The sequence below is a fragment of the Hyla sarda genome, unplaced genomic scaffold, assembly GCF_029499605.1.
Source record: "Hyla sarda isolate aHylSar1 unplaced genomic scaffold, aHylSar1.hap1 scaffold_621, whole genome shotgun sequence".
In the NCBI taxonomy this organism is placed as follows: Eukaryota; Metazoa; Chordata; class Amphibia; order Anura; family Hylidae; genus Hyla; species Hyla sarda.
Genome location: NW_026610636.1, coordinates 38,864 through 63,639, shown reverse-complemented (window position 1 = coordinate 63,639; position 24,776 = coordinate 38,864). Strand labels below are relative to the sequence as shown.

General features: G+C 45.9%; 8 non-coding genes and 1 pseudogene across 8 annotated transcripts; all 9 read left to right on the top strand.

Moving 5' to 3' along the window:
- The first annotated feature begins 1,058 nt into the window (after window positions 1–1,058).
- LOC130341482 (U2 spliceosomal RNA) lies at window positions 1,059–1,249 on the top strand. Its single transcript, XR_008881416.1, has one exon. It is a non-coding gene; the product is annotated as a U2 spliceosomal RNA (small nuclear RNA).
- A 2,089-nt stretch (window positions 1,250–3,338) lies between these two features.
- LOC130341508 (U2 spliceosomal RNA) lies at window positions 3,339–3,529 on the top strand. The gene has a single exon (XR_008881432.1). It is a non-coding gene; the product is annotated as a U2 spliceosomal RNA (small nuclear RNA).
- A 2,092-nt stretch (window positions 3,530–5,621) lies between these two features.
- Window positions 5,622–5,812, top strand: LOC130341512 (U2 spliceosomal RNA). Its single transcript, XR_008881436.1, has one exon. It is a non-coding gene; the product is annotated as a U2 spliceosomal RNA (small nuclear RNA).
- A 2,092-nt stretch (window positions 5,813–7,904) lies between these two features.
- LOC130341470 (U2 spliceosomal RNA) lies at window positions 7,905–8,095 on the top strand. The gene has a single exon (XR_008881405.1). It is a non-coding gene; the product is annotated as a U2 spliceosomal RNA (small nuclear RNA).
- Window positions 8,096–14,690: 6,595 nt separating this feature from the next.
- LOC130341507 (U2 spliceosomal RNA) lies at window positions 14,691–14,881 on the top strand. Its single transcript, XR_008881431.1, has one exon. It is a non-coding gene; the product is annotated as a U2 spliceosomal RNA (small nuclear RNA).
- Window positions 14,882–16,988: 2,107 nt separating this feature from the next.
- On the top strand, window positions 16,989–17,179 carry LOC130341506 (U2 spliceosomal RNA). Its single transcript, XR_008881430.1, has one exon. It is a non-coding gene; the product is annotated as a U2 spliceosomal RNA (small nuclear RNA).
- A 2,092-nt stretch (window positions 17,180–19,271) lies between these two features.
- On the top strand, window positions 19,272–19,462 carry LOC130341504 (U2 spliceosomal RNA). The gene has a single exon (XR_008881429.1). It is a non-coding gene; the product is annotated as a U2 spliceosomal RNA (small nuclear RNA).
- Window positions 19,463–21,548: 2,086 nt separating this feature from the next.
- Window positions 21,549–21,739, top strand: LOC130341501 (U2 spliceosomal RNA). The gene has a single exon (XR_008881428.1). It is a non-coding gene; the product is annotated as a U2 spliceosomal RNA (small nuclear RNA).
- Window positions 21,740–23,832: 2,093 nt separating this feature from the next.
- LOC130341503 (U2 spliceosomal RNA) lies at window positions 23,833–23,965 on the top strand (annotated as a pseudogene).
- Window positions 23,966–24,776: the final 811 nt, after the last annotated feature.

Here is a 24,776-nt window from a genome sequence, read left to right as displayed (position 1 = left end):
AGACGAAAAAAAAGAAGAAAAAGAAGAATAATACGCCCAGAAAAGAGGCGAAAAGGAGAAAAACGTAAAAAAACGTGAAAAAAAAGTAAGAGGAAGAGAAGGGAAAAAAAGGTGGAAATGGGTTTAAAAGTGATTTCGGCGGAGAAATATATATATATATATATATATATATATATATATATATACGCGCACACACACACATATATATAAACGTATTCTCCGTTGAGATATTGCAGCCGCTGCTGTGTCCAGGCCCAGGAGCCTTAGCACTGTGCTGTGATGTCACTCAATACCACTGACATCACTAGGTGTAAACAACATCTCTCCTTTGCTGTGTATGTGACTATGGAGCTGTTTGGTGATGTCGTCTATTATGGCCTTCATAGAAGCAACAGGAGATTGTTGCATCCATCTAGAACCCTCAGAACTACAGTGCTATGATGTCACTCACTTCCACAGGCCTTGCAGAGTGTAAACAACAACAACCCAGCTTTGTTGTGTATGTAACCATAGGGATTTGTGATGTCACCTAGAACCTTCACAGCAGCGACAGCTTTATGAGGAGCATCAGCACTGCTCTGCCTGAGCAGAACCATCACCGCCATAGGTTGTCAAATAACCCGGGTTTAACCCACACAGGTAAGTCCAATGGGGTGCAGGCATGTCCTCTATGCTTACAGCTTCCCGTGGGTGTTGGTTTGATACCGTTTGGGGACAGCCAAGGAGGCATCTGCAGGCAACAAAGGTAGGTGTGTGCTTGTGTGTGTGTTTCCTATGCAGATCCTAAGCCCAGTGTCACATGCAAGTAGGAGGAGTAAGAAGGGTTCCTGGCAAATCCGGGTTATGGATTGCATTTAAAAAGGCCCCGTGGGAGTGCAATGGGCCCCTGTCTTGCTGCTTAGCAATAATGGTATGGGTTTAGGTTCTGCTGTGTGTACTGGTGGTTGACTGCCCCCCAGCCCAGAGTGTGCATGGAAAATTGTCTGGCAGCCTCCCTGACAGAAAGCAGTGATAGTGCCCATGAAGGGCACCTTGTTGGGCCCGCCCCTTTCACGGTTATCGCTTCTCGGCCTTTTGGCTAAGATCAAGTGTAGTATCTGTTCTTATCAGTTTAATATCTGATACGTCCCCTATCTGGGGACCATATATTAAATGGATTTTTGAGAACGGGGGCCGATTTCGAAGCTTGCTTCCGTCGCCCTATGCATTGACCCGATATGACAGTATCTTCGGGTACAGTGCACCACCCCCTTACAGGGTTAAAAAGAAAGATTCCTACTTTCATTGCTACCTGCTTGCTGGCTAGCCAGCTAGCCAGCCCTGTGGGCCTTGCTGCTGCTGCAGCCAAAAAACAAAAGGTGGTGCTGCTGCTGCTTCTGCTGCTTCTGCTTCTGCTTGTGTCTGGCCGCTGTTGGAGCGTCCAGGCACAGGACTTCTGCTGCTGCTGACTAAATGGCCTCCTTAATTGGATCATTTGAGTAGCCAGCACACCTGTGCAGGTAGGGCATGACATGATAGGCAGCTGCCTTGATAGCGGGTGGGTGCTGAATGTTCCTAATTGACAAAATAAGATTAATGCTTATGAAGAAATATAAAATCTCATCCCTTCCCCAATATCGCGCCACACCCCTACCCCTTAATTCCCTGGTTGAACTTGATGGACATATGTCTTTTTTCGACCGTACTAACTATGTAACTATGTAACATAACATGGGGGGGGGGGGGGTCTCCTGGCTGTTCACACAGGTGTGTCATTGCTGTACATTGACCATGCATTGCTTCTGTGGTATTGCAAAGGCAAAGACAAATGCTTCCAGCCATCCATTGCACTAATGGATTGGTCATCAGCTGGCTGTCTATGTCCCGCATCAATATAGACCAAAGTACAGAGGGTTAGGCTATGCTATTGTGCACCTACCTGATGCATCAGAAGGTGCGAGGCCCTTGCTAAATTCTGTGCACAGACTTTGAGATCTATACTTTAGACTGTATCTAAACCTGCTCCAACATGGACTGACATTCTGGCCTACTTTCAGCCGATGCGACTTGTCTGTCGCTGAACAGTCGCTTTTTATGTATTCAGCACCTATGTATAATGTTGTAAAAATGCTCTAGAAGCTAAAGTCGCAGAAATGTCACACATATTTGGCCTGCAACTTTCTGTGCGACAAATTCAGACAGGAAAAATCAGTATAAATCCTTAGAAAATTATCCCCCAGTGTCTCCATCTGCTGGCGGTATTGAATAAGCATTGCTGCACTGATGGGGTATGCATTAGACGAAAAAAAAGAAGAAAAAGAAGAATAATACGCCCAGAAAAGAGGCGAAAAGGAGAAAAACGTAAAAAAACGTGAAAAAAAAGTAAGAGGAAGAGAAGGGAAAAAAAGGTGGAAATGGGTTTAAAAGTGATTTCGGCGGAGAAATATATATATATATATATATATATATATATATATATATATATACGCGCACACACACACATATATATAAACGTATTCTCCGTTGAGATATTGCAGCCGCTGCTGTGTCCAGGCCCAGGAGCCTTAGCACTGTGCTGTGATGTCACTCAATACCACTGACATCACTAGGTGTAAACAACATCTCTCCTTTGCTGTGTATGTGACTATGGAGCTGTTTGGTGATGTCGTCTATTATGGCCTTCATAGAAGCAACAGGAGATTGTTGCATCCATCTAGAACCCTCAGAACTACAGTGCTATGATGTCACTCACTTCCACAGGCCTTGCAGAGTGTAAACAACAACAACCCAGCTTTGTTGTGTATGTAACCATAGGGATTTGTGATGTCACCTAGAACCTTCACAGCAGCGACAGCTTTATGAGGAGCATCAGCACTGCTCTGCCTGAGCAGAACCATCACCGCCATAGGTTGTCAAATAACCCGGGTTTAACCCACACAGGTAAGTCCAATGGGGTGCAGGCATGTCCTCTATGCTTACAGCTTCCCGTGGGTGTTGGTTTGATACCGTTTGGGGACAGCCAAGGAGGCATCTGCAGGCAACAAAGGTAGGTGTGTGCTTGTGTGTGTGTTTCCTATGCAGATCCTAAGCCCAGTGTCACATGCAAGTAGGAGGAGTAAGAAGGGTTCCTGGCAAATCCGGGTTATGGATTGCATTTAAAAAGGCCCCGTGGGAGTGCAATGGGCCCCTGTCTTGCTGCTTAGCAATAATGGTATGGGTTTAGGTTCTGCTGTGTGTACTGGTGGTTGACTGCCCCCCAGCCCAGAGTGTGCATGGAAAATTGTCTGGCAGCCTCCCTGACAGCAAGCAGTGATAGTGCCCATGAAGGGCACCTTGTTGGGCCCGCCCCTTTCACGGTTATCGCTTCTCGGCCTTTTGGCTAAGATCAAGTGTAGTATCTGTTCTTATCAGTTTAATATCTGATACGTCCCCTATCTGGGGACCATATATTAAATGGATTTTTGAGAACGGGGGCCGATTTCGAAGCTTGCTTCCGTCGCCCTATGCATTGACCCGATATGGCAGTATCTTCGGGTACAGTGCACCACCCCCTTACAGGGTTAAAAAGAAAGATTCCTACTTTCATTGCTACCTGCTTGCTGGCTAGCCAGCTAGCCAGCCCTGTGGGCCTTGCTGCTGCTGCAGCCAAAAAACAAAAGGTGGTGCTGCTGCTGCTTCTGCTGCTTCTGCTTCTGCTTGTGTCTGGCCGCTGTTGGAGCGTCCAGGCACAGGACTTCTGCTGCTGCTGACTAAATGGCCTCCTTAATTGGATCATTTGAGTAGCCAGCACACCTGTGCAGGTAGGGCATGACATGATAGGCAGCTGCCTTGATAGCGGGTGGGTGCTGAATGTTCCTAATTGACAAAATAAGATTAATGCTTATGAAGAAATATAAAATCTCATCCCTTCCCCAATATCGCGCCACACCCCTACCCCTTAATTCCCTGGTTGAACTTGATGGACATATGTCTTTTTTCGACCGTACTAACTATGTAACTATGTAACATAACATGGGGGGGGGGGGGGGTCTCCTGGCTGTTCACACAGGTGTGTCATTGCTGTACATTGACCATGCATTGCTTCTGTGGTATTGCAAAGGCAAAGACAAATGCTTCCAGCCATCCATTGCACTAATGGATTGGTCATCAGCTGGCTGTCTATGTCCCGCATCAATATAGACCAAAGTACAGAGGGTTAGGCTATGCTATTGTGCACCTACCTGATGCATCAGAAGGTGCGAGGCCCTTGCTAAATTCTGTGCACAGACTTTGAGATCTATACTTTAGACTGTATCTAAACCTGCTCCAACATGGACTGACATTCTGGCCTACTTTCAGCCGATGCGACTTGTCTGTCGCTGAACAGTCGCTTTTTATGTATTCAGCACCTATGTATAATATTGTAAAAATGCTCTAGAAGCTAAAGTCGCAGAAATGTCACACATATTTGGCCTGCAACTTTCTGTGCGACAAATTCAGACAGGAAAAATCAGTATAAATCCTTAGAAAATTATCCCCCAGTGTCTCCATCTGCTGGCGGTATTGAATAAGCATTGCTGCACTGATGGGGTATGCATTAGACGAAAAAAAAGAAGAAAAAGAAGAATAATACGCCCAGAAAAGAGGCGAAAAGGAGAAAAACGTAAAAAAACGTGAAAAAAAAGTAAGAGGAAGAGAAGGGAAAAAAAGGTGGAAATGGGTTTAAAAGTGATTTCGGCGGAGAAATATATATATATATATATATATATATATATATATATATATATATACGCGCACACACACACATATATATAAACGTATTCTCCGTTGAGATATTGCAGCCGCTGCTGTGTCCAGGCCCAGGAGCCTTAGCACTGTGCTGTGATGTCACTCAATACCACTGACATCACTAGGTGTAAACAACATCTCTCCTTTGCTGTGTATGTGACTATGGAGCTGTTTGGTGATGTCGTCTATTATGGCCTTCATAGAAGCAACAGGAGATTGTTGCATCCATCTAGAACCCTCAGAACTACAGTGCTATGATGTCACTCACTTCCACAGGCCTTGCAGAGTGTAAACAACAACAACCCAGCTTTGTTGTGTATGTAACCATAGGGATTTGTGATGTCACCTAGAACCTTCACAGCAGCGACAGCTTTATGAGGAGCATCAGCACTGCTCTGCCTGAGCAGAACCATCACCGCCATAGGTTGTCAAATAACCCGGGTTTAACCCACACAGGTAAGTCCAATGGGGTGCAGGCATGTCCTCTATGCTTACAGCTTCCCGTGGGTGTTGGTTTGATACCGTTTGGGGACAGCCAAGGAGGCATCTGCAGGCAACAAAGGTAGGTGTGTGCTTGTGTGTGTGTTTCCTATGCAGATCCTAAGCCCAGTGTCACATGCAAGTAGGAGGAGTAAGAAGGGTTCCTGGCAAATCCGGGTTATGGATTGCATTTAAAAAGGCCCCGTGGGAGTGCAATGGGCCCCTGTCTTGCTGCTTAGCAATAATGGTATGGGTTTAGGTTCTGCTGTGTGTACTGGTGGTTGACTGCCCCCCAGCCCAGAGTGTGCATGGAAAATTGTCTGGCAGCCTCCCTGACAGCAAGCAGTGATAGTGCCCATGAAGGGCACCTTGTTGGGCCCGCCCCTTTCACGGTTATCGCTTCTCGGCCTTTTGGCTAAGATCAAGTGTAGTATCTGTTCTTATCAGTTTAATATCTGATACGTCCCCTATCTGGGGACCATATATTAAATGGATTTTTGAGAACGGGGGCCGATTTTGAAGCTTGCTTCCGTCGCCCTATGCATTGACCCGATATGGCAGTATCTTCGGGTACAGTGCACCACCCCCTTACAGGGTTAAAAAGAAAGATTCCTACTTTCATTGCTACCTGCTTGCTGGCTAGCCAGCTAGCCAGCCCTGTGGGCCTTGCTGCTGCTGCAGCCAAAAAACAAAAGGTGGTGCTGCTGCTGCTTCTGCTGCTTCTGCTTGTGTCTGGCCGCTGTTGGAGCGTCCAGGCACAGGACTTCTGCTGCTGCTGACTAAATGGCCTCCTTAATTGGATCATTTGAGTAGCCAGCACACCTGTGCAGGTAGGGCATGACATGATAGGCAGCTGCCTTGATAGCGGGTGGGTGCTGAATGTTCCTAATTGACAAAATAAGATTAATGCTTATGAAGAAATATAAAATCTCATCCCTTCCCCAATATCGCGCCACACCCCTACCCCTTAATTCCCTGGTTGAACTTGATGGACATATGTCTTTTTTCGACCGTACTAACTATGTAACTATGTAACATAACATGGGGGGGGGGGGGTCTCCTGGCTGTTCACACAGGTGTGTCATTGCTGTACATTGACCATGCATTGCTTCTGTGGTATTGCAAAGGCAAAGACAAATGCTTCCAGCCATCCATTGCACTAATGGATTGGTCATCAGCTGGCTGTCTATGTCCCGCATCAATATAGACCAAAGTACAGAGGGTTAGGCTATGCTATTGTGCACCTACCTGATGCATCAGAAGGTGCGAGGCCCTTGCTAAATTCTGTGCACAGACTTTGAGATCTATACTTTAGACTGTATCTAAACCTGCTCCAACATGGACTGACATTCTGGCCTACTTTCAGCCGATGCGACTTGTCTGTCGCTGAACAGTCGCTTTTTATGTATTCAGCACCTATGTATAATGTTGTAAAAATGCTCTAGAAGCTAAAGTCGCAGAAATGTCACACATATTTGGCCTGCAACTTTCTGTGCGACAAATTCAGACAGGAAAAATCAGTATAAATCCTTAGAAAATTATCCCCCAGTGTCTCCATCTGCTGGCGGTATTGAATAAGCATTGCTGCACTGATGGGGTATGCATTAGACGAAAAAAAAGAAGAAAAAGAAGAATAATACGCCCAGAAAAGAGGCGAAAAGGAGAAAAACGTAAAAAAACGTGAAAAAAAAGTAAGAGGAAGAGAAGGGAAAAAAAGGTGGAAATGGGTTTAAAAGTGATTTCGGCGGAGAAATATATATATATATATATATATATATATATATATATATATATATATATATATACGCGCACACACACACATATATATAAACGTATTCTCCGTTGAGATATTGCAGCCGCTGCTGTGTCCAGGCCCAGGAGCCTTAGCACTGTGCTGTGATGTCACTCAATACCACTGACATCACTAGGTGTAAACAACATCTCTCCTTTGCTGTGTATGTGACTATGGAGCTGTTTGGTGATGTCGTCTATTATGGCCTTCATAGAAGCAACAGGAGATTGTTGCATCCATCTAGAACCCTCAGAACTACAGTGCTATGATGTCACTCACTTCCACAGGCCTTGCAGAGTGTAAACAACAACAACCCAGCTTTGTTGTGTATGTAACCATAGGGATTTGTGATGTCACCTAGAACCTTCACAGCAGCGACAGCTTTATGAGGAGCATCAGCACTGCTCTGCCTGAGCAGAACCATCACCGCCATAGGTTGTCAAATAACCCGGGTTTAACCCACACAGGTAAGTCCAATGGGGTGCAGGCATGTCCTCTATGCTTACAGCTTCCCGTGGGTGTTGGTTTGATACCGTTTGGGGACAGCCAAGGAGGCATCTGCAGGCAACAAAGGTAGGTGTGTGCTTGTGTGTGTGTTTCCTATGCAGATCCTAAGCCCAGTGTCACATGCAAGTAGGAGGAGTAAGAAGGGTTCCTGGCAAATCCGGGTTATGGATTGCATTTAAAAAGGCCCCGTGGGAGTGCAATGGGCCCCTGTCTTGCTGCTTAGCAATAATGGTATGGGTTTAGGTTCTGCTGTGTGTACTGGTGGTTGACTGCCCCCCAGCCCAGAGTGTGCATGGAAAATTGTCTGGCAGCCTCCCTGACAGCAAGCAGTGATAGTGCCCATGAAGGGCACCTTGTTGGGCCCGCCCCTTTCACGGTTATCGCTTCTCGGCCTTTTGGCTAAGATCAAGTGTAGTATCTGTTCTTATCAGTTTAATATCTGATACGTCCCCTATCTGGGGACCATATATTAAATGGATTTTTGAGAACGGGGGCCGATTTTGAAGCTTGCTTCCGTCGCCCTATGCATTGACCCGATATGGCAGTATCTTCGGGTACAGTGCACCACCCCCTTACAGGGTTAAAAAGAAAGATTCCTACTTTCATTGCTACCTGCTTGCTGGCTAGCCAGCTAGCCAGCCCTGTGGGCCTTGCTGCTGCTGCAGCCAAAAAACAAAAGGTGGTGCTGCTGCTGCTGCTTCTGCTTCTGCTTGTGTCTGGCCGCTGTTGGAGCGTCCAGGCACAGGACTTCTGCTGCTGCTGACTAAATGGCCTCCTTAATTGGATCATTTGAGTAGCCAGCACACCTGTGCAGGTAGGGCATGACATGATAGGCAGCTGCCTTGATAGCGGGTGGGTGCTGAATGTTCCTAATTGACAAAATAAGATTAATGCTTATGAAGAAATATAAAATCTCATCCCTTCCCCAATATCGCGCCACACCCCTACCCCTTAATTCCCTGGTTGAACTTGATGGACATATGTCTTTTTTCGACCGTACTAACTATGTAACTATGTAACATAACATGGGGGGGGGGGGTCTCCTGGCTGTTCACACAGGTGTGTCATTGCTGTACATTGACCATGCATTGCTTCTGTGGTATTGCAAAGGCAAAGACAAATGCTTCCAGCCATCCATTGCACTAATGGATTGGTCATCAGCTGGCTGTCTATGTCCCGCATCAATATAGACCAAAGTACAGAGGGTTAGGCTATGCTATTGTGCACCTACCTGATGCATCAGAAGGTGCGAGGCCCTTGCTAAATTCTGTGCACAGACTTTGAGATCTATACTTTAGACTGTATCTAAACCTGCTCCAACATGGACTGACATTCTGGCCTACTTTCAGCCGATGCGACTTGTCTGTCGCTGAACAGTCGCTTTTTATGTATTCAGCACCTATGTATAATGTTGTAAAAATGCTCTAGAAGCTAAAGTCGCAGAAATGTCACACATATTTGGCCTGCAACTTTCTGTGCGACAAATTCAGACAGGAAAAATCAGTATAAATCCTTAGAAAATTATCCCCCAGTGTCTCCATCTGCTGGCGGTATTGAATAAGCATTGCTGCACTGATGGGGTATGCATTAGACGAAAAAAAAGAAGAAAAAGAAGAATAATACGCCCAGAAAAGAGGCGAAAAGGAGAAAAACGTAAAAAAACGTGAAAAAAAAGTAAGAGGAAGAGAAGGGAAAAAAGGTGGAAATGGGTTTAAAAGTGATTTCGGCGGAGAAATATATATATATATATATATATATATATATATATATATATATATATATACGCGCACACACACACATATATATAAACGTATTCTCCGTTGAGATATTGCAGCCGCTGCTGTGTCCAGGCCCAGGAGCCTTAGCACTGTGCTGTGATGTCACTCAATACCACTGACATCACTAGGTGTAAACAACATCTCTCCTTTGCTGTGTATGTGACTATGGAGCTGTTTGGTGATGTCGTCTATTATGGCCTTCATAGAAGCAACAGGAGATTGTTGCATCCATCTAGAACCCTCAGAACTACAGTGCTATGATGTCACTCACTTCCACAGGCCTTGCAGAGTGTAAACAAGAACAACCCAGCTTTGTTGTGTATGTAACCATAGGGATTTGTGATGTCACCTAGAACCTTCACAGCAGCGACAGCTTTATGAGGAGCATCAGCACTGCTCTGCCTGAGCAGAACCATCACCGCCATAGGTTGTCAAATAACCCGGGTTTAACCCACACAGGTAAGTCCAATGGGGTGCAGGCATGTCCTCTATGCTTACAGCTTCCCGTGGGTGTTGGTTTGATACCGTTTGGGGACAGCCAAGGAGGCATCTGCAGGCAACAAAGGTAGGTGTGTGCTTGTGTGTGTGTTTCCTATGCAGATCCTAAGCCCAGTGTCACATGCAAGTAGGAGGAGTAAGAAGGGTTCCTGGCAAATCCGGGTTATGGATTGCATGTGGTCTCTTCCCCGGAGACCCTTTTGCAACTGTGTGCGGAATGGAACTTGCCTGTTGATCTGACTGCTCAGAGGTCCCTGGACATACCACATGCTGCAAAGATAGCTGAGGAATGGAAGGTTGTCTCCCACCGCAAGAAAAAAATCAAGACATGAACTGTTCCTCTGCCTTTAGACAGGCCTGTCCGACTTGTCTCACTGGCTTGCGACTGGGGTATCCTTCCCCATCTTTTGGGTTACTTATCCTCTTAGTGCTCTGGATACTTTTCCTGAATGTTTAAACATTCGGCCTAACTGCAGTCGAATGTACTTACCTACCCCCATTAAGACCTACCACATGGTCTTTACTACTGCTTGCTCAATTTATTTGTTCTTTGTTGTTCGTTCTGTTTACTTGTTTTCTGTCCCGTTGGTCCTCCATCACTCACTTTCTCTGATAATGGATATGAGAGGCTCCTCTTGCGAGCTGCTAAGTGTAGATGTATCCTCTTCGACGGGAGTACCTGCTCCTTTTCAGTTTACTGTGCTAATGGTTCTGCTTTGCGTTGATGTATACTTTAACTATGGTTATTAAGGTTGTGTCTATGAATGTGCGGGGTCTTAACTCACCGTATAAAAGGTCTCTGGTGTGGAAGGAGGCTAGACGCCTAGCGGCCGATGTCCTCTGTATACAAGAATCCCATTTATTAGCCCTAGATGCCCATAGACTCCAAAATAAGAGATATCCACATATCTATCAAGCGCATGCTGTTCACAAAAAAGGAGGAGTGGCGATTGCATTTAAGAACACCCTGACGGTTACTGTCCAGCACTCTGTGATAGATGATAGAGGTCGTTTTATAATTATTGTGTGCTTACTAAACAATGTTCAATATACCTTAGGCTCCTTATATGCGCCTAATGCGAAACAGTGTACCTTCCTCAGGGCATTTTTGCGTAAATTGGAGTCCTTGAGAAAGGGACACTGCCTACTGCTAGGAGATTTTAATATGACCATGTGGCCTAGTGTAGATTCTACTTCGCCCAGTTTGAAAAAAGAACCCACAGGTTTCTTCACTAGTGTGTCCCAAAATGACCTATATGATGTTTGGCGTATATCCCACCCCACGGAAAGGGACTTCACCTTCTTTTCTCATGTGCATAAGATATACACCAGAATAGATTACGCCCTTACCTCCCACTCTCTCCTATCATTGGTTTCAGAGGCCCGAATTATGCCCATAGAATGGTCGGACCATTCCCCCATAAGCGTAACCATTAAAGAATCGCATAGCACCCGCCCGACCTATATTTGGAGACTTAACCCACTAATACTCCATAATCCTGAATACTCTGAAGCGACCAAGTTGGCGGTTGATGCCTACTTCCGCATTAATGATACTGGTGATGTCACAGACCCCATGCTTTGGTGTGCGTTTAAGGCTACAATTAGGGGTCACTTTATTAGTCAAACAGCCTATGACAGGAAGCTCCGCCAGACCAAAACTCTAGAACTCCAACAGCGCCTTGCGGAATTACATAGGCGCAATAAGACCTCGTGCTCTCCATCACTAATAGGAGAAATTTCTCAGGTTAGTGCTACCCTACACTCCCTCTCTTTACACAGCTATGAGATGGCACTGAGAAGGCTCAAAATGACATGGTATTGGCAGGGTAATAGATCTGGCTCTATACTGGCTAAACAACTTAAAAAACGTCAGGATAAGGAGAGAATCCCCTTCCTTACTAAATCTGATGGTTCTATAGTTACTGACCCTCAAAGTATAGCCAATTGTTTTGCAGATTTTTATAGTAAATTGTACAATCTTCAACATGACATTGCTACTCCACAGCCTGATGAAGCAGTTATCTCTTCTTTTCTGTCCTCTATGTCCCTCCCCTCTCTGTCCGCGGACCAAGCATCTGATCTTTGCTCTCCCTTCTCCACAGAAGAAATTCTTGAATGTGTGCGTTCCCTCAAGCCCTCGAAGTCACCTGGCCCTGATGGTATTACAAATGAATTTTATAAGCGATTTGGCCCTTCCGTAGCTCCCTTTTTGACCAGAGCCTTTAACCGTATTAAGGAGAACGGTGTGCCCCCTAAGGAGATGTTGGATGCTCTGGTCATTACCATACCTAAACCTGGTAAGCCACTGGACTCTACCCTAAATTACAGACCAATCTCTCTCCTAAATAGTGATATTAAATTGTATGCCCTGGCTCTTGCTGCCAGGTTGAATAGGGTTTTGCCGGACCTAATTCACAGGGACCAGGTTGGCTTCGTCAAGGGTCGTCAAACGGTGGACGGTACGAGACGCTTTCTCGACATCATCACAAAAGCGCATTCCGATCGGACGCCTTCTCTCTTGCTATCCCTTGATGCGGAGAAGGCGTTCGATCGAGTGCACTGGGGATATTTGCGAAGTGTGCTGCGTAAGTTTGGTTTTCCCCACTCTTTGGAATCCGCCATTATGGCACTATATACGCTCCCATCTGCTAGAATTTACACGATGGGTACCCTTTCTAATAGTTTCTCACTTAGCAATGGGACTAGACAGGGGTGCCCACTGTCCCCCCTTATATTTACCTTAGTTATGGAGCCGCTTGCTCAATCCATCAGGGACTCCCCAGACATTGCGGGCATTCAAATAGGTAAAGTAGACCACAGGATTGGCTTGTTTGCCGACGATGTTATCATTAGTCTCTCCAACCCCCTGAGTTCTTTAGGCCCAGTTATGGACATTATTGATGCCTTTAGTCGAGTTAGCTTTTATAAGATTAACCCCACAAAGTCGTGTATCTTACCATTGCAGATACCCACTGAGCAACAGCGAGTACTACAAGCTAAATATCCCTTTCAATGGGTCACTGACCAGATTCCTTACCTAGGCATAGTCCTTACTGCGTTGCCTGATAAGACAATTGCTTCTAATTTTGCTGTTATGCGGTCCCTGCTTACCAAAGAAATTGATCACTTCTCCAGGCTTCCTGTCTCATGGGCGGGACGTGTTGCCACTGCTAAGATGATGCTGCTCCCTAAAATTTTATATTTTTTTAGATGCCTGCCGATGATAGTGCCCGCCTCCTTCCTCTCACAACTACAGAGAATGCTCTTACGATTTATTTGGGATGGTAAGCATCCTAGGGTTGGTGCGAATATATTGTATCGCCCTGTGCATGAGGGGGGTATGGGGGTGCCGAACCTTAAAATGTACTATCACGCTGTTCTACTCGATCAGCTTAAAAAATGGTGGTGGCAGGACGCTCCCCCCCTGTGGGTAGATATTGAAGCTGCTGTCCTCAATGTTTCTAATTTTAATAACTTTCTCTGGGCATTGCGCTTTAACCCTACCTTTGCTCCCTCTTCTCCTTTCTCTACTATTGCGGCTGCTATCAGGTTGTGGAGTAAGGTGGCGCGAATTAAAAGTCTTTGTCCACCTAGAGTGAAGGATATCCCTTTAGCTGCTATAGGAGACTATATTCTAGATATAGATTTTAAGCCCTGGATAGATGCGGGCATCCTCACTGTGGCATTGATTAGCGATGCTAATGGGTTGATGCCTTTCACTGATATTGTACGCATGTTCTCTATATCACAGAAAGACTTTTACAAATATTTGAGGCTTAGACATTTTTTGAGGTCTCTCCCTTGGGATAGCTCTCGGCCTCGCACTGCGTATGAACATCATTTCCTGTGCAGGGACTCCTTTACTAGGGGTATCTCCCTTGCTTATGTAGCTTTGACTGAGGAGGAGGGGGAAATGGACAGTACGTTTAAGTCCAGATGGGAGGAGGACCTGGCGCGCAGATTCACGGCTGAGCAGTGGAGCTGTGTCTTTGACATGCACAAAAAATATTCTAAATGTGTTAATCATTTCGAAGCTTCTAGGAAGCTCCTATACCGATGGTACTACACGCCGGTTCGTCTGGCTAAAATATACCCTACCACCTCCCCAGTGTGTTGGAGATGTAACCGGGAAAGTGGTACCTTGCTACACGTGTGGTGGACTTGCCCGTTAATTGCACCTCTTTGGACCGAAATTAAGAAGTTATTGGACAACCTAGTGGACTGCCCCTTCTCATGGGGCCCAGAGAGTGCACTACTATTCCTGTCCCTAGAACAAGTTCCCCCGCATTATATGACCATTTTATATCATATTCTGATAGTTGTGAGGGCTCACATTGCTCGGAGGTGGAAGTCGACTGAGGTGCCGGGTCTTCCTGCCATTCTGGCGGAGGTGCATAGTAACCTCGTGTTGGAGGGATTGATAGCGAAGAGGTGTGGGGCTTCTAATAGCCGTATAGCTACTCTGTCCCAGTGGACGGACAGTTGTTCGACCTCAATTAGGGTCGTAGATTAGCTAATCGTATATGCACGATGTATCTCACTCTGATATGTGTATTATGATATGTGTATTATGATTATGATTGTATTGGTGGTCTCTCATTCCTTGTTTTATACATTATATATTGAGGACCTTACTGTTGTTCTTGTTATATGAAAATTTATAAATAAAGTTTTTAAAAAAAAAAAAAAGGCCCCGTGGGAGTGCAATGGGCCCCTGTCTTGCTGCTTAGCAATAATGGTATGGGTTTAGGTTCTGCTGTGTGTACTGGTGGTTGACTGCCCCCCAGCCCAGAGTGTGCATGGAAAATTGTCTGGCAGCCTCCCTGACAGCAAGCAGTGATAGTGCCCATGAAGGGCACCTTGTTGGGCCCGCCCCTTTCACGGTTATCGCTTCTCGGCCTTTTGGCTAAGATCAAGTGTAGTATCTGTTCTTATCAGTTTAATATCTGATACGTCCCCTATCTGGGGACCATATATTAAATGGATTTTTGAGAACGGGGGCCGATTTCGAAGCTTGCTTCCGTCGCCCTATGCATTGACCCGATATGGCAGTATCTTCGGGTACAGTGCACCACCCCCTTACAGGGTTAAAAAGAAAGATTCCTACTTTCATTGCTACCTGCTTGCTGGCTAGCCAGCTAGCCAGCCCTGTGGGCCTTGCTGCTGCTGCAGCCAAAAAACAAAAGGTGGTGCTGCTGCTGCTTCTGCTGCTTCTGCTTCTGCTTGTGTCTGGCCGCTGTTGGAGCGTCCAGGCACAGGACTTCTGCTGCTGCTGACTAAATGGCCTCCTTAATTGGATCATTTGAGTAGCCAGCACACCTGTGCAGGTAGGGCATGACATGATAGGCAGCTGCCTTGATAGCGGGTGGGTGCTGAATGTTCCTAATTGACAAAATAAGATTAATGCTTATGAAGAAATATAAAATCTCATCCCTTCCCCAATATCGCGCCACACCCCTACCCCTTAATTCCCTGGTTGAACTTGATGGACATATGTCTTTTTTCGACCGTACTAACTATGTAACTATGTAACATAACATGGGGGGGGGGGGGGGGTCTCCTGGCTGTTCACACAGGTGTGTCATTGCTGTACATTGACCATGCATTGCTTCTGTGGTATTGCAAAGGCAAAGACAAATGCTTCCAGCCATCCATTGCACTAATGGATTGGTCATCAGCTGGCTGTCTATGTCCCGCATCAATATAGACCAAAGTACAGAGGGTTAGGCTATGCTATTGTGCACCTACCTGATGCATCAGAAGGTGCGAGGCCCTTGCTAAATTCTGTGCACAGACTTTGAGATCTATACTTTAGACTGTATCTAAACCTGCTCCAACATGGACTGACATTCTGGCCTACTTTCAGCCGATGCGACTTGTCTGTCGCTGAACAGTCGCTTTTTATGTATTCAGCACCTATGTATAATGTTGTAAAAATGCTCTAGAAGCTAAAGTCGCAGAAATGTCACACATATTTGGCCTGCAACTTTCTGTGCGACAAATTCAGACAGGAAAAATCAGTATAAATCCTTAGAAAATTATCCCCCAGTGTCTCCATCTGCTGGCGGTATTGAATAAGCATTGCTGCACTGATGGGGTATGCATTAGACGAAAAAAAAGAAGAAAAAGAAGAATAATACGCCCAGAAAAGAGGCGAAAAGGAGAAAAACGTAAAAAAACGTGAAAAAAAAGTAAGAGGAAGAGAAGGGAAAAAAAGGTGGAAATGGGTTTAAAAGTGATTTCGGCGGAGAAATATATATATATATATATATATATATATATATATATATATATATATATATATATATATACGCGCACACACACACATATATATAAACGTATTCTCCGTTGAGATATTGCAGCCGCTGCTGTGTCCAGGCCCAGGAGCCTTAGCACTGTGCTGTGATGTCACTCAATACCACTGACATCACTAGGTGTAAACAACATCTCTCCTTTGCTGTGTATGTGACTATGGAGCTGTTTGGTGATGTCGTCTATTATGGCCTTCATAGAAGCAACAGGAGATTGTTGCATCCATCTAGAACCCTCAGAACTACAGTGCTATGATGTCACTCACTTCCACAGGCCTTGCAGAGTGTAAACAACAACAACCCAGCTTTGTTGTGTATGTAACCATAGGGATTTGTGATGTCACCTAGAACCTTCACAGCAGCGACAGCTTTATGAGGAGCATCAGCACTGCTCTGCCTGAGCAGAACCATCACCGCCATAGGTTGTCAAATAACCCGGGTTTAACCCACACAGGTAAGTCCAATGGGGTGCAGGCATGTCCTCTATGCTTACAGCTTCCCGTGGGTGTTGGTTTGATACCGTTTGGGGACAGCCAAGGAGGCATCTGCAGGCAACAAAGGTAGGTGTGTGCTTGTGTGTGTGTTTCCTATGCAGATCCTAAGCCCAGTGTCACATGCAAGTAGGAGGAGTAAGAAGGGTTCCTGGCAAATCCGGGTTATGGATTGCATTTAAAAAGGCCCCGTGGGAGTGCAATGGGCCCCTGTCTTGCTGCTTAGCAATAATGGTATGGGTTTAGGTTCTGCTGTGTGTACTGGTGGTTGACTGCCCCCCAGCCCAGAGTGTGCATGGAAAATTGTCTGGCAGCCTCCCTGACAGCAAGCAGTGATAGTGCCCATGAAGGGCACCTTGTTGGGCCCGCCCCTTTCACGGTTATCGCTTCTCGGCCTTTTGGCTAAGATCAAGTGTAGTATCTGTTCTTATCAGTTTAATATCTGATACGTCCCCTATCTGGGGACCATATATTAAATGGATTTTTGAGAACGGGGGCCGATTTCGAAGCTTGCTTCCGTCGCCCTATGCATTGACCCGATATGGCAGTATCTTCGGGTACAGTGCACCACCCCCTTACAGGGTTAAAAAGAAAGATTCCTACTTTCATTGCTACCTGCTTGCTGGCTAGCCAGCCCGCCAGCCCTGTGGGCCTTGCTGCTGCTGCAGCCAAAAAACAAAAGGTGGTGCTGCTGCTGCTTCTGCTGCTTCTGCTTCTGCTTGTGTCTGGCCGCTGTTGGAGCGTCCAGGCACAGGACTTCTGCTGCTGCTGACTAAATGGCCTCCTTAATTGGATCATTTGAGTAGCCAGCACACCTGTGCAGGTAGGGCATGACATGATAAGCAGCTGCCTTGATAGCGGGTGGGTGCTGAATGTTCCTAATTGACAAAATAAGATTAATGCTTATGAAGAAATATAAAATCTCATCCCTTCCCCAATATCGCGCCACACCCCTACCCCTTAATTCCCTGGTTGAACTTGATGGACATATGTCTTTTTTCGACCGTACTAACTATGTAACTATGTAACATAACATGGGGGGGGGGGGGGGGGTCTCCTGGCTGTTCACACAGGTGTGTCATTGCTGTACATTGACCATGCATTGCTTCTGTGGTATTGCAAAGGCAAAGACAAATGCTTCCAGCCATCCATTGCACTAATGGATTGGTCATCAGCTGGCTGTCTATGTCCCGCATCAATATAGACCAAAGTTCAGAGGGTTAGGCTATGCTATTGTGCACCTACCTGATGCATCAGAAGGTGCGAGGCCCTTGCTAAATTCTGTGCACAGACTTTGAGATCTATACTTTAGACTGTATCTAAACCTGCTCCAACATGGACTGACATTCTGGCCTACTTTCAGCCGATGCGACTTGTCTGTCGCTGAACAGTCGCTTTTTATGTATTCAGCACCTATGTATAATGTTGTAAAAATGCTCTAGAAGCTAAAGTCGCAGAAATGTCACACATATTTGGCCTGCAACTTTCTGTGCGACAAATTCAGACAGGAAAAATCAGTATAAATCCTTAGAAAATTATCCCCCAGTGTCTCCATCTGCTGGCGGTATTGAATAAGCATTGCTGCACTGATGGGGTATGCATTAGACGAAAAAAAAGAAGAAAAAGAAGAATAATACGCCCAGAAAAGAGGCGAAAAGGAGAAAAACGTAAAAAAACGTGAAAAAAAAGTAAGAGGAAGAGAAGGGAAAAAAAGGTGGAAATGGGTTTAAAAGTGATTTCGGCGGAGAAATATATATATATATATATATATATATATATATATATATATATACGCGCACACACACACATATATATAAACGTATTCTCCGTTGAGATATTGCAGCCGCTGCTGTGTCCAGGCCCAGGAGCCTTAGCACTGTGCTGTGATGTCACTCAATACCACTGACATCACTAGGTGTAAACAACATCTCTCCTTTGCTGTGTATGTGACTATGGAGCTGTTTGGTGATGTCGTCTATTATGGCCTTCATAGAAGCAACAGGAGATTGTTGCATCCATCTAGAACCCTCAGAACTACAGTGCTATGATGTCACTCACTTCCACAGGCCTTGCAGAGTGTAAACAACAACAACCCAGCTTTGTTGTGTATGTAACCATAGGGATTTGTGATGTCACCTAGAACCTTCACAGCAGCGACAGCTTTATGAGGAGCATCAGCACTGCTCTGCCTGAGCAGAACCATCACCGCCATAGGTTGTCAAATAACCCGGGTTTAACCCACACAGGTAAGTCCAATGGGGTGCAGGCATGTCCTCTATGCTTACAGCTTCCCGTGGGTGTTGGTTTGATACCGTTTGGGGACAGCCAAGGAGGCATCTGCAGGCAACAAAGGTAGGTGTATGCTTGTGTGTGTGTTTCCTATGCAGATCCTAAGCCCAGTGTCACATGCAAGTAGGAGGAGTAAGAAGGGTTCCTGGCAAATCCGGGTTATGGATTGCATTTAAAAAGGCCCCGTGGGAGTGCAATGGGCCCCTGTCTTGCTGCTTAGCAATAATGGTATGGGTTTAGGTTCTGCTGTGTGTACTGGTGGTTGACTGCCCCCCAGCCCAGAGTGTGCATGGAAAATTGTCTGGCAGCCTCCCTGACAGCAAGCAGTGATAGTGCCCATGAAGGGCACCTTGTTGGGCCCGCCCCTTTCACGGTTATCGCTTCTCGGCCTTTTGGCTAAGATCAAGTGTAGTATCTGTTCTTATCAGTTTAATATCTGATACGTCCCCTATCTGGGGACCATATATTAAATGGATTTTTGAGAACGGGGGCCGATTTCGAAGCTTGCTTCCGTCGCCCTATGCATTGACCCGATATGGCAGTATCTTCGGGTACAGTGCACCACCCCCTTACAGGGTTAAAAAGAAAGATTCCTACTTTCATTGCTACCTGCTTGCTGGCTAGCCAGCTAGCCAGCCCTGTGGGCCTTGCTGCTGCTGCAGCCAAAAAACAAAAGGTGGTGCTGCTGCTTCTGCTGCTTCTGCTTCTGCTTGTGTCTGGCCGCTGTTGGAGCGTCCAGGCACAGGACTTCTGCTGCTGCTGACTAAATGGCCTCCTTAATTGGATCATTTGAGTAGCCAGCACACCTGTGCAGGTAGGGCATGACATGATAGGCAGCTGCCTTGATAGCGGGTGGGTGCTGAATGTTCCTAATTGACAAAATAAGATTAATGCTTATGAAGAAATATAAAATCTCATCCCTTCCCCAATATCGCGCCACACCCCTACCCCTTAATTCCCTGGTTGAACTTGATGGACATATGTCTTTTTTCGACCGTACTAACTATGTAACTATGTAACATAACATGCGGGGGGGGGGGTCTCCTGGCTGTTCACACAGGTGTGTCATTGCTGTACATTGACCATGCATTGCTTCTGTGGTATTGCAAAGGCAAAGACAAATGCTTCCAGCCATCCATTGCACTAATGGATTGGTCATCAGCTGGCTGTCTATGTCCCGCATCAATATAGACCAAAGTACAGAGGGTTAGGCTATGCTATTGTGCACCTACCTGATGCATCAGAAGGTGCGAGGCCCTTGCTAAATTCTGTGCACAGACTTTGAGATCTATACTTTAGACTGTATCTAAACCTGCTCCAACATGGACTGACATTCTGGCCTACTTTCAGCCGATGCGACTTGTCTGTCGCTGAACAGTCGCTTTTTATGTATTCAGCACCTATGTATAATGTTGTAAAAATGCTCTAGAAGCTAAAGTCGCAGAAATGTCACACATATTTGGCCTGCAACTTTCTGTGCGACAAATTCAGACAGGAAAAATCAGTATAAATCCTTAGAAAATTATCCCCCAGTGTCTCCATCTGCTGGCGGTATTGAATAAGCATTGCTGCACTGATGGGGTATGCATTAGAGGAAAAAAAAGAAGAAAAAGAAGAATAATACGCCCAGAAAAGAGGCGAAAAGGAGAAAAACGTAAAAAAAACGTGAAAAAAAAGTAAGAGGAAGAGAAGGGAAAAAAAGGTGGAAATGGGTTTAAAAGTGATTTCGGCGGAGAAATATATATATATATATATATATATATATATATATATATATATACGCGCACACACACACATATATATAAACGTATTCTCCGTTGAGATATTGCAGCCGCTGCTGTGTCCAGGCCCAGGAGCCTTAGCACTGTGCTGTGATGTCACTCAATACCACTGACATCACTAGGTGTAAACAACATCTCTCCTTTGCTGTGTATGTGACTATGGAGCTGTTTGGTGATGTCGTCTATTATGGCCTTCATAGAAGCAACAGGAGATTGTTGCATCCATCTAGAACCCTCAGAACTACAGTGCTATGATGTCACTCACTTCCACAGGCCTTGCAGAGTGTAAACAACAACAACCCAGCTTTGTTGTGTATGTAACCATAGGGATTTGTGATGTCACCTAGAACCTTCACAGCAGCGACAGCTTTATGAGGAGCATCAGCACTGCTCTGCCTGAGCAGAACCATCACCGCCATAGGTTGTCAAATAACCCGGGTTTAACCCACACAGGTAAGTCCAATGGGGTGCAGGCATGTCCTCTATGCTTACAGCTTCCCGTGGGTGTTGGTTTGATACCGTTTGGGGACAGCCAAGGAGGCATCTGCAGGCAACAAAGGTAGGTGTGTGCTTGTGTGTGTGTTTCCTATGCAGATCCTAAGCCCAGTGTCACATGCAAGTAGGAGGAGTAAGAAGGGTTCCTGGCAAATCCGGGTTATGGATTGCATTTAAAAAGGCCCCGTGGGAGTGCAATGGGCCCCTGTCTTGCTGCTTAGCAATAATGGTATGGGTTTAGGTTCTGCTGTGTGTACTGGTGGTTGACTGCCCCCCAGCCCAGAGTGTGCATGGAAAATTGTCTGGCAGCCTCCCTGACAGCAAGCAGTGATAGTGCCCATGAAGGGCACCTTGTTGGGCCCGCCCCTTTCACGGTTATCGCTTCTCGGCCTTTTGGCTAAGATCAAGTGTAGTATCTGTTCTTATCAGTTTAATATCTGATACGTCCCCTATCTGGGGACCATATATTAAATGGATTTTTGAGAACGGGGGCCGATTTCGAAGCTTGCTTCCGTCGCCCTATGCATTGACCCGATATGGCAGTATCTTCGGGTACAGTGCACCACCCCCTTACAGGGTTAAAAAGAAAGATTCCTACTTTCATTGCTACCTGCTTGCTGGCTAGCCAGCTAGCCAGCCCTGTGGGCCTTGCTGCTGCTGCAGCCAAAAAACAAAAGGTGGTGCTGCTGCTGCTTCTGCTGCTTCTGCTTCTGCTTGTGTCTGGCCGCTGTTGGAGCGTCCAGGCACAGGACTTCTGCTGCTGCTGACTAAATGGCCTCCTTAATTGGATCATTTGAGTAGCCAGCACACCTGTGCAGGTAGGGCATGACATGATAGGCAGCTGCCTTGATAGCGGGTGGGTGCTGAATGTTCCTAATTGACAAAATAAGATTAATGCTTATGAAGAAATATAAAATCTCATCCCTTCCCCAATATCGCGCCACACCCCTACCCCTTAATTCCCTGGTTGAACTTGATGGACATATGTCTTTTTTCGACCGTACTAACTATGTAACTATGTAACATAACATGGGGGGGGGGGGGGGGTCTCCTGGCTGTTCACACAGGTGTGTCATTGCTGTACATTGACCATGCATTGCTTCTGTGGTATTGCAAAGGCAAAGACAAATGCTTCCAGCCATCCATTGCACTAATGGATTGGTCATCAGCTGGCTGTCTATGTCCCGCATCAATATAGACCAAAGTACAGAGGGTTAGGCTATGCTATTGTGCACCTACCTGATGCATCAGAAGGTGCGAGGCCCTTGCTAAATTCTGTGCACAGACTTTGAGATCTATACTTTAGACTGTATCTAAACCTGCTCCAACATGGACTGACATTCTGGCCTACTTTCAGCCGATGCGACTTGTCTGTCGCTGAACAGTCGCTTTTTATGTATTCAGCACCTATGTATAATGTTGTAAAAATGCTCTAGAAGCTAAAGTCGCAGAAATGTCACACATATTTGGCCTGCAACTTTCTGTGCGACAAATTCAGACAGGAAAAATCAGTATAAATCCTTAGAAAATTATCCCCCAGTGTCTCCATCTGCTGGCGGTATTGAATAAGCATTGCTGCACTGATGGGGTATGCATTAGACGAAAAAAAAGAAGAAAAAGAAGAAGAATACGCCCAGAAAAGAGGCGAAAAGGAGAAAAACGTAAAAAAACGTGAAAAAAAAGTAAGAGGAAGAGAAGGGAAAAAAAGGTGGAAATGGGTTTAAAAGTGATTTCGGCGGAGAAATATATATATATATATATATATATATATATATATATATATATATACGCGCACACACACACATATATATAAACGTATTCTCCGTTGAGATATTGCAGCCGCTGCTGTGTCCAGGCCCAGGAGCCTTAGCACTGTGCTGTGATGTCACTCAATACCACTGACATCACTAGGTGTAAACAACATCTCTCCTTTGCTGTGTATGTGACTATGGAGCTGTTTGGTGATGTCGTCTATTATGGCCTTCATAGAAGCAACAGGAGATTGTTGCATCCATCTAGAACCCTCAGAACTACAGTGCTATGATGTCACTCACTTCCACAGGCCTTGCAGAGTGTAAACAACAACAACCCAGCTTTGTTGTGTATGTAACCATAGGGATTTGTGATGTCACCTAGAACCTTCACAGCAGCGACAGCTTTATGAGGAGCATCAGCACTGCTCTGCCTGAGCAGAACCATCACCGCCATAGGTTGTCAAATAACCCGGGTTTAACCCACACAGGTAAGTCCAATGGGGTGCAGGCATGTCCTCTATGCTTACAGCTTCCCGTGGGTGTTGGTTTGATACCGTTTGGGGACAGCCAAGGAGGCATCTGCAGGCAACAAAGGTAGGTGTGTGCTTGTGTGTGTGTTTCCTATGCAGATCCTAAGCCCAGTGTCACATGCAAGTAGGAGGAGTAAGAAGGGTTCCTGGCAAATCCGGGTTATGGATTGCATTTAAAAAGGCCCCGTGGGAGTGCAATGGGCCCCTGTCTTGCTGCTTAGCAATAATGGTATGGGTTTAGGTTCTGCTGTGTGTACTGGTGGTTGACTGCCCCCCAGCCCAGAGTGTGCATGGAAAATTGTCTGGCAGCCTCCCTGACAGCAAGCAGTGATAGTGCCCATGAAGGGCACCTTGTTGGGCCCGCCCCTTTCACGGTTATCGCTTCTCGGCCTTTTGGCTAAGATCAAGTGTAGTAATACAGGAGATCTGGTCGGAAGGTACTCGGGTACCCCTCTCCTCGGCCTTGTGGGATCGCCCAGGTTTATTGCCTGGGCTTCACCCACTTGTTGCTATTGGGGAGAGGGCCTAGTCCCAGGGTAACGAGTAGCGATCGCCTCTCAAGACCTTCGGGTGGAGAGAGGTTAGAACCATGGATGATGATCCGGATCCAGGTTCTGTGCCGGCATACGCAAGGATCAAAAACACCGTGAGAGTCATTCTCACGGATGATACCAAAAGGGCGGACGATTTGAAATTCGTAGTAGAGGACGTGCTCGGAGGAGTTTTCGGAATACAGAAGGGCGAGATATTGGCAATCCAGGACTACCCGAAGCGTAAAATTTTTGATGTGACGTTCACACAATATGGCATCCACAGAGATTTTGTTACCAGAGCTGCTGCGAGTAAAGACAAAAAGCTTCAGGGTGTCCGGATTATTGAGCACGTTCTAGACGATATTAAGCTGGTGGTAGTAAAGATGTATTCCCCTTTCGCCAACCTACACGATGTTGAGTTGTTTTTACAAGTCTATTTTAGTAAGGTTGAGTGCAGAGGAAAAATCATGAACAGCTGTGGCATCTGGACATCTAAGTGGAGATTTCAGGTTACATGCAAAAAAGATGACAGATTGCCAGGGGGAATACAACTACCACCAGCTCGTTTTAAAATAAATAATATGTGTGGCGACCTCTTTTATGCGGGGATGCCAAGCTACTGCAGGAAGTGTCACAGATATGGACACACAAAAGAAAACTGTGAAAGTACATGCAAAAAATGTGGTAGCACACAGCACGAGACAGAGAAATGCACAAGAGGAGGGAGGTGCAATTTCTGTCAACAATTCGGTCACCTTTTCTCCTCTTGTCCCCACAGACATAGGACG